The sequence below is a fragment of the Triticum aestivum genome, chromosome 3D, assembly GCF_018294505.1.
Source record: "Triticum aestivum cultivar Chinese Spring chromosome 3D, IWGSC CS RefSeq v2.1, whole genome shotgun sequence".
NCBI lineage: Eukaryota > Viridiplantae > Streptophyta > Magnoliopsida > Poales > Poaceae > Triticum > Triticum aestivum.
The window spans coordinates 163,739,608-163,755,732 of record NC_057802.1 but is presented as its reverse complement, the minus strand read 5'-3'; the positions used below and the strand labels follow the sequence as shown (position 1 = coordinate 163,755,732).

Below are 16,125 nucleotides of genomic sequence, written 5' to 3'. Positions count from 1 at the left end.
AGTGAGACACACATGATTCGGAAATTATTAGAATACTCTATGTGCTTCACTTATATCTTTTGAGTTATATAGTTTTTGCTCTAGTGCTTCACTTATATCTTTTAGAGCACGGTGGTGGATTTCGTTTTATAGAAACTATTGTTCTCTCATGCTTCACTTAGATTATTTTGAGAGTCCTACAAAACAGCATGGTAGTTTGCTTTAACAATAATAGGCATTCAAGATTAGTAAAGAAAAAAAAGAAAAATTCTTATGAGTGTGTTGAATACTATGAGAAGTTTGATGCTTGATAATTGTTTTGAGATATGAAGATGGTGATATTAGAGTCATGCTAGTTGAGTAGTTTTGAATTTGAGAAATACTTGTGTTAAAGTTTGTGATTCTCGTAGCATGCACGTATGGTGAACCGTTATGTGATGAAGTCGGAGCATGCTTTATTTATTGATTGTCTTCCTTATGAGTGCCGGTCGGGAACGAGCGATGGTCTTTTCCTACCAATCTATCCCCCTAGGAGCATGCGCGTAATACTTTGCTTTGATAACTTGTAGATTTTTGCAATAAGTATATGAGTTCTTTATGACTAATGTTGAGTCCATGGATTATACGCACTTTTCTTCCTTCCGCCATTGCTAGCCTCTCTAATACCGCACACTTTTCACCGGTATCATACACCCACCATATATCTTCCTCAAAACAGCCACCATACCTACCTATTATGGCATTTCCATAGCCATTCCGAGATATATTGCCATGCAACTTACCACCGTTTCGTTTACTATGACACGCTCCATCATTGTCATGTTGCTTCGCATGATCATGTAGTTGACATTATATTTGTGGCAAAGCCACCGTTCATAATTCTTTCATACATGTCACTCTTGATTCATTGCATATCCCGATACACCGCCGGAGGCATTCACATAGAGTCATATTTTGTTCTAAGTATTGAGTTGTAATTGTTGAGTTGTAAGTAAATAAAAGTGTGATGATCATCATTTTTTAGAGCATTGTCCCAAGTGAGGAAAGGATGATGGAGACTACGATTCCCCCACAAGTCGGGATGAGACTCCGGACGAAAATAAAAAAGGGGAAAAAAGGCCATAAAAAGCCCCAAATAAAAAAATGAGAGAAAAAGAGAGAAGGGACAATGTTACTATCCTTTTACCACACTTGTGCTTCAAAGTAGCACCATGATCTTCATGATAGAGAGTCTCCTATGATATCACTTTCATATACTAGTGGGAAATTTTCATTATAGAACTTGGCTTGTATATTCCAATGATGGGCTTCCCCAAATGCCCTAGGTCTTCGTGAGCAAGCGAGTTGGATGCACACCCACTTAGTTCCTTTTGTTGACCTTTCATATACTTATAGCTCTAGTGCATCCGTTGCATGGCAATCCCTACTCACTCACATTGATATCTATTAATGGGCATCTCCATAGCCCGTTGATACGCCTAGTTGATGTGAGACTATCTTCTCCCTTTTTTGTCTTCTCCACAACCACCATTCTATTCCACATATAGTGCTATGTCCATGGCTCACGCTCATGTATTGCGTGAAGATTGAAAAATTTTGAGAACACTAAAATTATGAAACAATTGCTTGGCTTGTCATCGGGGTTGTGCATGATTTAAATATTTTGTGTGGTGAAGATAGAGCATAGCCAGACTATATGATTTTGTAGGGATAACTTTCTTTGGCCATGTTATTTTGAGAAGACATAATTGCTTAGTTAGTATGCTTGAAGTATTATTATTTCTATGTCAATATTAAACTTTTGTCTTGAATCTTTCGGATCTGAATATTCATACCACAATTAAGAAGAATTATATTGAAATTATGCCAAGTAGCATTCCACATCAAAAAATTTGTTTTTATCATTTACCTACTCGAGGACGAGCAGGAATTAAGCTTGGGGGTGCTTGATACATCTCCAACGTATCTATAATTTTTTATTGTTCCATGCTATATTATATTCTATTTTGGACATTATTGGGCTTTATTATACACTTTTATATTATTTTTGGGACTAACCTATTAACCGGAGGCCCAGCCCAGAATTGTTGTTTTTGCCTATTTCAGACTTTCACAGAAAAAGAATATCAAACGGAGTCCAAACGGAATGAAACCTTCGGGAACGTGATTTTCGGAACGAACGTGATCCAGAGGACTTGGACCCTACGTCAAGACATCAACCAGGAGGGCACGAGGTAGGGGGGCGCGCCTACCCCCTGGGCGCGCCCTCCACCCTCATGGGCCCCATGTTGCTCCACTGACGTACTCCTTCCTCCTATATATACCTACGTACCCCCAAACTACCAGATACGGAGCCAAAAACCTAATTCCACCGCCGCAACCTTCTGTACCCATGAGATCCCACCTTGGGGTCTGTTCCGGAGCTCCGCCGGAGGGGGCATCGATCACGGAGGGCTTCTACATCAACACCATAGCCTCTCCGATGATGTGTGAGTAGTTTACCTCAGACCTTCGGGTCCATAGTTATTAGCTAGATGGCTTCTTCTCTCTTTTTGGATCTCAATACAACGTTCTCCCCCTCTCTTGTGGAGATCTATTCGATGTAATCTTCTTTTGTGGTGTGTTTGTTGAGACCGATGAATTGTGGGTTTATGATCAAGTTTATCTATGAACAATATCTGAATCTTCTCTGAATTCTTTTATGTATGATTGGTTATCTTTGCAAGTCTCTTCGAATTATCAGTTTGGTTTGGCCTACTACATTGATCTTTCTTGCAATGGGAGAAGTGCTTAGCTTTGGGTTCAATCTTGCGGTGCCCTTTCCCAGTGACAGTAGGGGCAGCAAGGCACGTATTGTATTGTTGCCATCGAGGATAACAAGATGGGGTTTATATCATATTGCATGAGTTTATCCCTCTACATCATGTCATCTTGCTTAAAGCGTTACTCTGTTCTTATGAACTTAATACTCTAGATGCATGCTGGATAGCGGTCGATGTGTGCAGTAGTAGTAGTAGATGCAGGCAGGAGTCGGTCTACTTGTCTCGGACGTGATGCCTATATACATGATCATACCTAGATATTCTCATAACTATGCTCAATTCTATCAATTGCTCAACAGTAATTTGTTCACCCACCGTAATACTCATGCTCTCGCGAGAAGCCACTAGTGAAACCTATGGCCCCCGGGTCTATTTTCCATCATATTAATCTCCCGACAACAATCTATTTCTGGCGCTGTTTTTATTTTGTTTTCTTTACTTTGCATCTTTATTATAAAAATACCAAAAATATTATCTTATCATATCTATCAGATCTCACTCTCGTAAGTGACCGTGTAGGGATTGACAACCCCTTAGCGCGTTGGTTGTGAGGATTTATTTGTTTGTGTAGGTGCGAGGGACTCGTGTGTGGCCTCCTACTGGATTGATACCTTGGTTCTCAAAAACTGAGGGAAATACTTACGCTACTTTGCTGCATCACCCTTTGCTCTTCAAGGGAAAACCAACGCAGTGCTCAAGAGGTAGCATAACACAGGCAAGAACCCTTTCTTTGCTTGATCCATTTTGAACTTCTTCAAAACTTTGTCAAGGTATGTGCTTTGTGAAAGTCCAATTAAGCATCTTGATCTATCTCTAGATTTTGATGCCCAATATATAAGCAGCTTCACCGAGGTCCTTCATTGAAAAACTATTATTCAAGTATCCCTTTATGCTATCCAGAAATTCTATATCATTTCCAATCAGCAATATGTCATCCACATATAATATCAGAAATGCTACAGAGCTCCCACTCACTTTCTTGTAAATACAGGCTTCTCCAAAAGTCTGTATAAAACCATATGCTTTGATCACAATATCAAAGCGTTTATTCCAACTCCGAGAGGCTTGCACCAGTCCATAAATGGATCGCTGGAGCTTGCACACTTTGTTACCTCCCTTTGGATCGACAAAACCTTCCGGTTGCATCATATACAACTCTTCTTCCAGAAATCCATTCAGGAATGCAGTTTTGACATCCATTTGCCAAATTTCATAATCATAAAATGCGGCAATTGCTAACATGATTCAGACAGACTTAAGCATCGCTACGGGTGAGAAAGTCTCATCGTAGTCAATCCCTTGAACTTGTCGAAAACCTTTTGCAACAAGTCGAGCTTCATGGACAGTAACATTACCGTCAGCGTCAGTCTTCTTCTTGAAGATCCATTTATTCTCAATGGCTTGCCGATAATCGGGCAAGTCAACCAAAGTCCACACTTTGTTCTCATACATGGATCCCATCTCAGATTTCATGGCCTCAAGCCATTTTGCGGAATCTGGGCTCACCATCGCTTCTTCATAGTTCGTAGGTTCGTCATGGTCTAGTAACATAACCTCTAGAACAGGATTACCGTACCACTCTAGTGCGGATCTTACTCTGGTTGACCTACGAGGTTCAGTAACAACTTGATCTGAAGTTTCATGATCATCATCATTAACTTCCTCACTAATTGGTGTAGATGTCACAGGAACCGATTTCTGTGATGAACTACTTTCCAATAAGGGAGCAGGTACAGTTACCTCATCAAGTTATACTTTCCTCCCACTCACTTCTTCCGAGAGAAACTCTTTCTCTAGAAAGGATCCAAATTTAGCAACAAAAGTCTTGCCTTCAGATCTGTGATAGAAGGTGTACCCAACAGTTTCCTTTGGGTATCCTATGAAGACACATCTCTCCGATTTGGGTTCGAGCTTATCAGGTTGAAGCTTTTTCACATAAGCATCGCAGCCCCAAACTTTAAGAAACGACAACTTTGGTTTCTTGACAAACCACAGTTCATAAGGCGTCGTCTCAACGGATTTCGATGGTGCCCTATTTAACGTGAATGCAGCCGTCTCTAAAGCATAACCCCAAAATGATAGCGGTAAATCAGTAAGAAACATCATAGATCGCACCATATCTAGTAAAGTACGATTACGACGTTCGGACACACCATTACGCTGTGGTGTTCCGGGTGGGTGAGTTGCGAAACAATTCCGCATTGTTTCAAATGAAGACCAAACTCGTAACTCAAATATTCTCCTCCATGATCAGATCGTAGAAACTTTATTTTCTTGTTACGATGATTTTCAACTTCACTCTGAAATTGTTTGAACTTTTCAAATGTTTCAGACTTATGTTTCATTAAGTAGATTGTAGCGACCAGACCTCAAATGGCCTGTGCTGCTGTGCACCAGTGTCATCCCTGGATCAGTAATGCTGACACGCACAGTACAAATGGAGGATTTATAATAGAGTAGCAATCACACACTTATTACATCGAATATCTCCAAAGAGATTAAGCATGATAAGCATGGCTTAAGGCCATCTAACAACGATAACAGCGGAAGACTTGGAAGATAAGTGAGTCCATCACTCCAGCGGCATCACTGAGTATAAGAACACGACCTAAGGCATCTTACTCGTCATCTGAAAAGTCTGCAACATGAAACGTTGCAGCCCGAAAACGGGTCAGCACATAGAATATGCTGGCAATGTAACACATAGAGAATAATGAATAATAACAATGCTATACTACATGCATATAATAATAATGAATAATAATAGCTTGTGTGGTTTCTGCTGATCCACTCGAAGAACCAAGTCTCCCTCTTGAAATGCTCGACCCCTCACGTTTCTGGCATGGAATCGACGCAGGTCTTGCTGATAGATGGTCGACCGGATCAAGGCCATCTCTCTTTCCTCTTCCAGGAGATCAAATGCATCTTGCCGTGGCTGTTCTGCTTCATCTTCTGAGAAAAGCTCGACTCGGGGTGCATTGTGAAGCAAGTCACTTGGAAGTACAGCCTCAGCTCCATAGACCAAGAAGAATGGAGTTCGGTCAGTCGACCGATTGGGAGTTGTCCTCAATCACCAAAGCACTGATGGAACTTCATCAACCCAGGCGCTTGTTGCGTGCTTGAGATCACGCATTAGTCGGGGTTTCAGTCCTTTGAGAATCAATCCGTTTGCTCTTTCAGCTTGTCCATTCGATTGGGGGTGGGTGACTGAAGCATAGTCGACTCGAGTACCTTGGGAAGCACAGCAGGCTCTGAACTCATCAGAATCCAAGTTCGACCCATTGTCAGTGATGATGTTGTGCGGAATGCCATATCTGAATGTTAACTCTCTAATGAAGCTGACAGCAGTACTGGCTTCAAGATTTTTGATAGGCTTGGCTTCAATCCATTTGGTGAACTTGTCGACTGCCACGAGCACATGAGTGAAGCCACTCCTACCAGTCCTCAGAGGTCCAGCCATATCCAATCCCCAATTAGCAAAGGGCCAGACAAGTGGAATGGTCTTCAGGGCTGATGCAGGCTTGTGAGACATGTTGGAGTAAAACTGGCAACCTTCACATTTGTCGACTATTTCTTTTGCCATCTCATTTGCTCGTGGCCAATAAAATCCGGCTCGGTATGCTTTGGACACAATGGTTCGAGAGGACGCATGGTGACCACAGGTCCCCGAGTGGATGTCATTGAGGATCACTCGACCTTCTTCTGGTGTTATGCATTTATGGCAGACTCCAGTCACACTTTCTCTGAACAACTATCCTCTTATCACAGTAAAGGCTTTGGATTGACGGACGATCTGTCGAGCCTCTTCTTCATCCTCTGGGAGTTCTTTCCTAAGAATGTATGAAATGTACGGCACTGTCCAGTCGGGAGTAATGACCAAAACCTCCATGATCAAGTCGACCATGGCTGGGACTTCGACTTCAGTCGGATCAGTGGCACTCTTTGGTTGTGGGGGTTCTTCAGTGAAAGGATCTTCTTGAACTAAGGTGTATGAATATGTTCCAAGAACACATTGCTGGGAATGGCTTCCCTCTTGGAACCTATCTTTGCCAGATCATCGGTTGCTTGATTTTTCAGTCGGGGTATGTGATGGAGCTCTAACCCCTCAAACTTCTTTCTAACTTTCTCAATGCATTACAATAGCCAGTCATAGCTGGGCTTCTGACGCCCCACTCCTTCATCACTTGATTGACCACTAAATCCAAGTTGCCATGGACCATGAGGCGACGAACGCCGAGTGAAATGGCCATACGCAACCCGTACAGAAGTGCTTCATATTCAGCTTCGTTATTGGAGGAGTCAAAATGAATCTGGAGAACATAACTGAGTTTGTCACCTCGGGGGGATACTAATACCACCCCAGCACCGGAACCATTTAGCATATTGGATCCGTCGAAGAACATGGTCCAATGCTCCGAGTGAATCTGAGTCGGCAGTTGCTTTTCAACCCACTCGGCGAGGAAATCTGCTATTGCTTGGGACTTGATAGCTTTCTTTGCCTCAAACTTGATATCCAAGGGAAAGAGTTCAATCGCCCACTTTGCCACTCGGCCAGTTGCATCTCTGTTGTCCAGAATCTCTGATAATGGTGCGTCGCTGGCGACTGTAATGGAGTGATTAGAGAAATAGTGTGCAACCTTCTTCGTGGTCATGTAAATCCCATAAACAAGCTTCTGATAATGTGGATATCTTTGCTTTGATGGAGTCAGAACTTCAGAAACATAGTATACTGGGCGCTGAACTTTATTGGCTTTTCTTTGTTCTTCCCGCTCGACCGTGAGTACTGTACTGAGAACTTGTCCAGTGGCTGCAATATAAAGCAGTAAAGGCTCTTTGCTGATTGGGGCAGCGAGCACCGGCTGGGTGGAAAGCAAGGCTTTGAGCTCTGCAAACGCTGCATCAGCTTCAGGAGTCCACTCGAACTTATCAGATTTCTTCATCAGTCGGTAAAGAGGCAATGCCTTTTCACCGAGGCAAGAAATGAATCGACTCAAGGCGGCCAAACAACCAGTAAGCTTCTGGACATCATGCACATGCACAGGGTGTTTCATCCAGAGTATAGCACCAACTTTCTCTGGGTTAGCGTCGATCCCTCATTCGGAAACGAGGAAACCGAGTAACTTTCCGCCAGGAACTCCGAATGTGCACTTTGATGGATTAAGCTTGATATCATACCTTTTGAGGTTGGCAAAAGTTTCAGCAAGGTCAGCCAGCAGGTCGGAACCCTTACGTGACTTGACCACAATGTCATCCATGTATGCTTCCACATTCCGACTGATTTGAGTGAGCAAACACTTCTGAATCATCCTCATGAATGTGGCTCCGACGTTCTTCAAGCCGAATGGCATGGTGACATAATAGAAGCATCCGAATGGAGTGATGAAAGCCGTTTTTATCTCATCGGGTCCATACAGTCGGATCTGATGATACCCGGAATAGGCGTCCAGAAAAGACAATCGCTCACACCCCGCAGTCGAGTCAACGATTTGGTCGATGCGAGGGAGAGGAAAATGATCTTTCGGGCAGGCCCGATTGATATGCTTGAAGTCAATGCACATGCGAAGTGAATCGTCCTTCTTGGGGACCATGACAACATTGGCGAGCCACTCGGAGTGGTAAATCTCTCGGATGAACTCAGCTGCCAGGAGCCGAGCCACTTCCTCACCAATTGCTTTTCTCTTCTGTACGGCGGACGTCGAAGATGTTCCTTGACTGGTTTTACTTTCGGGTCGACTCGCAAATGATGCTCAGCCAGTCCCCTGGGTACACCCGGCATGTCAGAAGGTTTCCATGCAAAGATGTCCCAGTTCTCACGGAGGAACAGCATGAGCGCTTCTTCCTATTTGTTGTCGAGTGATGTTGAGATATGAGTAGGAGCAGCATTAGGATCAGTCGGGTGAATATGAATCGGCTTGGTTTCACCGGACGACTGAAATGCAGAATCAGTGGCAGGCTTCTTGGAGCGCGGCAAATCACTCGGATCTGCGTTCTTCTTGTATTCTTGCATTTCGACTGCTGCCATTTGTGCATCGGCGATTTTTGAGCCCTTCTGGAAGCACTCTTCTGCCTTCTGCCGATTGCCAATGATAGTGATCACTCCCTGGGATCAGGCATTTTCAATTTGAGGTACACGTAACATGGTCAAGCCATGAAACGTGCATAAGCAGGCCTGCCCAGAATAGCATGATAAGCACTCTGGAAATCCACTACTTCAAATGTCAACTTTTCTTTGCGGTAATTCTTGGAACCACCGAAAACCACATCAAGGGCGATCTGGCCGAGTGATTCAGCCTTCTTGCCAGGTATAACACCATGGAAACTCATATTGCTTTCACTGAGCTTGGACATCGGAATGCCCATTCCTTTCAAGGTTTCAGCATAAAGGATATTCAGGCCGCTACCACCATCCATCAGCACTTTAGTCAGTCGAGTGCCTTCAACAACTGGGTCGACCACCAACGCTTGCCTCCCAGGGGTGGCTATACGTGCTGGATGGTCAGATTGGTCGAATGTGATGGCAATCTGGGACCACTTCAAACAACTTGATGTCGCCGGAGCGACCATGTCCACTTCTCTGTTGATAACTTGCAGTCGACTTTTGCTTTCAACATCAGCAAGAATCATCAGAGTGGAATTGACATTGGGAAAACCATCATCATCTTCTTCCTTATCCTCACCCTTGTCCGACTCCTTTTCCTTCTCCTTGGGTTGTTTCTCTCGGAACTGCTGGATCAGGAGCCGATACTGTCGAGTGGTGTGTTTAGGGTAAATCAGATTACCCTCTTCATCTTTCTTGCTGTGAATGTGGCATGGTAAATTCAACACATCATTTCCATCTTGATCTTTCACTTTCTTGGGGTTCCACTGCCCTTTGGGCTTCCCCTTGAACTTTTCTTGAGCCACAACCAAAGCTTCACCAGGGGCTGCTGGTTCGGCCTTGCGTTTCTGCTTCCGACTGGAATTCCCTCACTACAACAAAACCCCCCTTTTAACAACACATGTCTAGCAACGAAGATAACAGGATGTGTTGTTTGGCTGAACATCCCACCTTCCCCACTTAGCGCTAACCACTCCGTACTCACCTCCATCTCTTTTAGCGCTAACCTCTCGCGCACGAAGCGTTACCTCTTCTTACTTTATCCCAGCGAGACGCACCCTCCTCTCAAAAAAACTGAGACACAGCCCTTCGCCAAAAAAATGTGAGACACATCCCGCAACTAGGGTTCCGACCACCGCCGTCGTCTCCTCACCCTCGCTTCTTTGAGGAACCTTCGCCATGACCGTCTCCCTCGCCACTTTCTCCATGCGTTGGAACGGCATCGCCGCCCATCCTCCTCGCCTTGGGGAAGGCATCGCCGCGGCCGTTCCTCCGCTCGATCGGAGATGCAGATGGCGCTGTTGTTCCTACGCACGCAAGTACGACGCACCCGTCCTCCTCAACTACATCCATTCAGAAGGTCCTATTCTGTCTTCCGTGTATCTGCAATTTGGTATTTGTATCAGTAGTAAAAGGTAATATTCCCCCCGACCCTGCACATCCTTGTTTTTCCATTGCCGGCGGTGCCTTTGAAGCTACAACACCGATGGATCACATCCTCATTGAGACATGTCCCTGCCCACGCAGTAGCACATGCTGACTTCAAACCTACAAAGATTTTCTATTTAGTCGCATAACTGAAGGGAACCATTTAACAGGTACTTAAGTTTCTTAGTGAAATAAATGCAGGATTCTTCTGCTCAAACATTGAACAAATAGAAAAGATGGTTTCTACAGAGATGACAAGTTGATGAACATGTAAGGAACATCACTGAATTGATAAATATAAATAAGGTAATTTTCTTAGCTTGCCCCCATGCTCTCTCTCTCGCTGCAAATATTGTGCTCACATGTTTCTATAGCATTCAGGTTTTTCTCAGGAAGTGACAATAATTTCGTTGTGGTCAACCAAAAGGGAATTGATCCTCGACCCCTCAGTCTCCTAGCTAGATCAGGGTAACCAATTCTGACTTATTACTACCTGATGGTTCTGCACTTACATTCACCCCTAATCTGTTTGGGGTTCCATTTTCGTTAAGAACGTGTGTCATGATGTCCCTAGCTGAACTTAGAATATGAAAGTTGTTTGACATTATGCTAATAATGGTACTCTTTTTTTGCGAGGGCTAATAATAATGGTACTCTATAGGCCACGAAACCACCAGTTATGTTTAAGACAAAACCATTGTAGAAATAAAAGTTCAGCAACCTTTTTTTGGCGGGCTTTAACTTGGAAGGGCTAATGCCTGTACATAAGGTATGTAACTATACTAAAACCTAAGCATGAAGATTGATGTTCCAAGTGATGCATGTACATATCTCTATGGCCCCGCAACATTTTCTTATGTCCGGAACATGCAAGTAACATATATGTTTTGCTCCCAACAAATAGAGTTACTAATGTCGGTAATAGTTAGTGGCTGGGCACATATGAATTCATTTAAAAATAGTCATATTCCAACGCTGACCAAGCTTCTTCCTTGCTATTAGTAGATATATAGATTTAACAAAAAAGCATGTACTACACCCTATGCTCCTATCCAAACTCCAAAGTATTGATTATTTCAGCAAAAAACTCTAGTTCAGTTCAGACCAACAACAAAAAATAGTCGTATTCTACAACCAGTGCAGCTAAGTACTATAAAAATAATCATAATCAATCCTTCATCACAAGTACTAAAATAGGAATGATGTTTATTTTTCATGATTGGTTGAGACCAGTCCGGCCACACAAGTTTAAACAAGACTTAGTGCCCAAGTATAATCATGTGCGCCTAGTAGCAGGCTAGCTTCTAAAGTAAGTCTGTCCACACAAGTTCAAACAGGACTTGGTGCTCAAGTCTAATCTCATGCGCCTAGTATCCTATTTAATTCTGATCTGTTTTTTAGTACAAGCTAAGCTCCTCCTGTAGAGGCTGATCCAAATCATAATACAGAGCACCTGAATAACCGAATACGGTTGGAACAAGGAAGAACTCTGGGTGTTACATTACGGACTAAAACGGATGGGTGGAGGGATTTTTTTCTGCCATTGCAATGTACAGGGCATATTTGCTATTATGTAAAAGAAGGAAAAACACTTTTTTCTATAAGCCATCTCTCTCTATCATTTTGCTGCAATTCTTCCAGAAATACAGCATAATCTCAATCTAGTTAATTCCGAAACAATGTTTGCATCCCCAGGAAGAATGTTTTATTCATCACTTGTCTGTATGTGTTAAGTCAGGAAGAATGTTGTGTCCCTTGTTCTCAATACTTATTTCTTGTTAGGCATTAGGTTTTAATTTTCTTGCTGCCATGTTTGTGGATCTAACCGATTTCCACTGGATCTCTGCTTGTGGTCCGAGTCCTGATCTCTGCTTGGCGTGGAGCTGCAAGATCAGATGGAAACCAGACTTCCTATGGTAGGCTCAGTCTGGTAGGTTCATATTTCCTAGCTGCTAATGAATTATTCTCTGATGTTCTCTCTTGTATACTGATCAGAACATGCTCTTGTCTATATCAATTAGATCATGCATTCCTTCAAGGTCGAGTCAGGGTCAAAGGGTAGGCGTGATGACGAGCATAAGTGAATTAGATAGCTCAGAGTTCTCTTTCCCCTTTCTGTTTCTTAGTTCCTTATATGTACGTCTTCTTTTTATGAAAGTGTTGATAACTACAACTGTCTGATTATGCTCTTTTTCGTGTTGTTGATTCTGCAGGTTCTGAGAATTTTTTACATGGATCGGGATATTAAAATGTGTGCCTTTGTAGTTCTTAGGTAACTACGAAGTCTTGCGTGATCTAGATTATTTGAAGATTTTCAAGTCGTTGGCACTAAGACTTCCCTAAAACACCATAGCAAGAATGAGTAATGAATCATCCCAAGCATGAGTAGTAGAATGTCCTTAGTTTACAAAGTAAGGGTGAACCTATGTTTTGGTATGCACTTTCTTTTCTGAATGATCCTTAGATATTCAGAACATGTGCAGGGCAAGTGGGAAAAAAAGAATATCCAATTTACAAAGTAACAGTGAAGACTCGAAGTCTGTGTTTGTACTTCATAACATGGTGATGACCTTTTCGCTTGTGTATTATTGTTCTTTCTTTGCAGGGTGATGGTACTGACATTGCAAATATCTGCAGTTTCCATTTCTGCAGTTTGGTCCTTTTTAATAGATTGGAACACTAAAAATATATAATGATAGTTCATATGTTTTTGAGCTGATGTAAGATGCAAAAATGAAAATTGTACTCAGATATAGGCTGCATAATCTACAATGTTTTTTAATAAGTTCATTTGGAAGAAGATTTTATATTCAGATTATTAATTAGCCACACATCTGTATATAAATCTAAGCATTGGTAAATCACATTTGTATGGTGCTCCTTTGAATTTTTAAATTTTACTAAACTGATTTCCTCTATTGTAACTAACTCATCTAATATTGTTGTAGATCAAAGATAAATTAATGATTCATGGCTCAGATGGTGATTGCAAGGTTAAGAATGGAGCTTCTACCAGATAATTAGAATGTTATTCTTAGGATCAATGTTTCAAACATTATAGTTGATTGCAAGGTCAAGAAATGGGCTACTACTAGATAGTTTCACCTCTTGTAATCTTTGGACCATGTTATTTGTAATGAAAAATGCTTGATTTAATATATGAGATCTTTATGTTTATTATATTGTGTCTCCTATGCTCCATCAGCATTTACCTAAAAATTGTGGATCGTAATATATAAAATAATTAGCAGTGTCCGTTTGAATATCCTTTTGTGTAGGGTCGTCACCAACGCATACGAACTGTTGTTGGGTTCTAGGTATATATGTTGCTACCTAACAACGCTTCTACAAGCCGTTTGCCAACGCATGCATATATGTTGTTGTAGATCCTTCCAACGCCACCAACGACAACGCATATTAATCCGTTGGTGTAGACCTTAGCAACGGAAATATGGACATATGACAACGCATCGATGCGTTGCTGAAGGGGGTTTCTCTTGTAGTGCCTCCTCCGGTTTCTTGGGCGACTGTTTTGTGTTTGCCACTCCGGAGTTGGTCTTCCTCTTCACCATTGGCGTACTTGGTGGCAATCTCCATCATCCGAGTCAGGGACATATCTCTTGCCCGACCGAATTTTAGATTCAACTCTCGATACTTAACACCCTCCTTAAAGGCACAAACTCCTTGATGATCTGACACATTCTCCACTGTATGGTGCAATGTGATCCATCTCTGGATGTAATCTCTCAAGGTTTCATTCGGTTTCTGCACACAGGACTGCAATTCTGTTAACCCTGCCGGCCGTTTGCAGGTACCTTCAAAAGTTCTAACAAACACTCGGGCGAGTTCCTCCCAACTATATATACTGCCAGGTGCTAACTGATTCAACCACGCTCTGGCTGAGCCTTCCAACATCAGAGGAAGGTGTTTCATGGCCACTTCATCATTGCCGCCACCGATCTATACAGCCACTCGGTAGTCCTCAAGCCAAGTGTCAGGCTTGGACTCACCAGTGAACTTGCTGACTCCAGTCGCCAACCTGAAGTTGGAAGGAATCACTTCAGCCCTGATGGCTCTGCTGAAACACTCTGGACCTGAAACGTGCACTCTGCTGCTAGTCGGATAATCTCTGTCATGGCCTTCTCTGTGTGCTCTGTTCCTGTCAACCAGACCTTGAACGAGAATGGATCTCGCATCAAAGCCCGGCTCCCTGGGGTCGACTGGAATTCTTCGCCCGCCACTGTGAGGGCGTCTGTCATCGTGCTGCCGAGGCACATATGACCCACTCCTAGGGGGAGGCGTGGGCACTCGACGACGGTCATCGTGGTCGAGTCGGTGATCATACTGCTCACGATTTCTATACTGATCTCACCGGTCTCCACGCCCCTCACGCCGCGGGGCCGATCTTGGGCTGTGAGCCGACTGAACTGTGTCTGCCATCACGAATCTGCTATGAATCCTATTCCGCGACTGAGATACTGCTGTGTTCTGCTCTCCCGCTGCCCGGAGTAAAGCCCAGATCTGCATCAAACCTCTGCCAGCTTCTGATTGGGAAGGCTGAATCGACTCTGCTATTCGGGCTGCAGCTGTGAGATTCTGAATCAGAGTTCGGTATACCTGAGTTGGAGGCGGAAAAAGCTGTCGTCGACTGGATTCAGGAATCCGCTGCCGAGCACGCTCGTTGAGTGCATGCTGGAGGTTCTCCAGTCGAGTGCGCTCAGCCAAGTTGGCCAGGCGCACCTCCTCCAAAGCCCGGGCCTCGGGGGTTTCTCCAACGATAGGAGTGTGAAGTGCATCCATATTGCGGCGGCGGAGCTCTTCCCTCTGCTGCGAAGAAAGAGGCTCTGGGCGGTACTCCTCGTGAGCACGCGACGGATCGCCACCGCCATCACCACCGTCGTCGCGGGGGAAGCCAGGAGGACTGCGTGGTCCATTGACCATCAAGACTTTCGCCGCGGGGTCACTGCTGTCGCACTCGGATGCGGTCTCGACGGAGCCAGTCGACAGGTCGAACAGGCCGTAGAGAGTTTCGTCGGGCTTGATTGCCGCGACTTGTGGGGTGGCCGACTGACGGGCCGCCGCGTGTCTCACCCACCGCTGGAGCCGCGACCGACCGGAACGCTTGCGCCGGCGAACAGCGGGGAGCGAAGACACCACAGGAGCCGACCGATACTGGGTCGACGGCTGCCGGAGAAGGACGCCGCGGACGCACACGCGAAAGTGCGTCGCCCCGCGGACGGGGAGCGCCTCGACGTCGAGTGGAGCCTCTTGAAGCCAGGCGGAGTCGTCGGCGACGAAGACGAGCGCGCCGAGACGGATCTCGCGGCCCTCAGCTAATCCGCCGCCGGAAACCATGATGATGGGAATCGGAAAAATCGTAACTTCACCAAAAAGTCGCTAAGACACCCGCCCCACGGTGGGCGCCAACTGTCGTGGATCTAAGACTGGCAGTAGAATGGGGGGTAAGTATGAGGAGGCAAGATCCTAGCTATGGTGAAGTTGTACACACGAGTTTTACGAGTTCAAGCCCTTCGCGGAGGAAGTAATAGCCCTACGTCTCGGTGCCCGGAGGCGGTCGACTGGATTATGCGTGTGTGTGTTACAGGGGGTGCCAACCCTTGTGCTAGTGGAGGGGGGTGGCTTATATAGAGTGCGCCAGGACCCCAGCCAGCCCACGTTACAAGGAGTTCAATGTACATAAAGAAGGAGCGTTACAGGTAACGTCCGTAATAAAGTGATATAAATGATCATTAAGTCTATGAGTAAACGCCCGACCGTTGCTGTGCAGAGTGACTTTAG

General features: G+C 44.4%; 1 long non-coding RNA gene across 1 annotated transcript; it reads left to right on the top strand.

Moving 5' to 3' along the window:
- The first annotated feature begins 9,984 nt into the window (after positions 1-9,984).
- Positions 9,985-13,484, top strand: LOC123074432 (uncharacterized). The gene is made up of 6 exons (XR_006435963.1): positions 9,985-10,632; positions 10,701-12,256; positions 12,348-12,384; positions 12,540-12,598; positions 12,810-12,888; positions 13,275-13,484. It is a non-coding gene; the product is annotated as an uncharacterized lncRNA (long non-coding RNA).
- Positions 13,485-16,125: the final 2,641 nt, after the last annotated feature.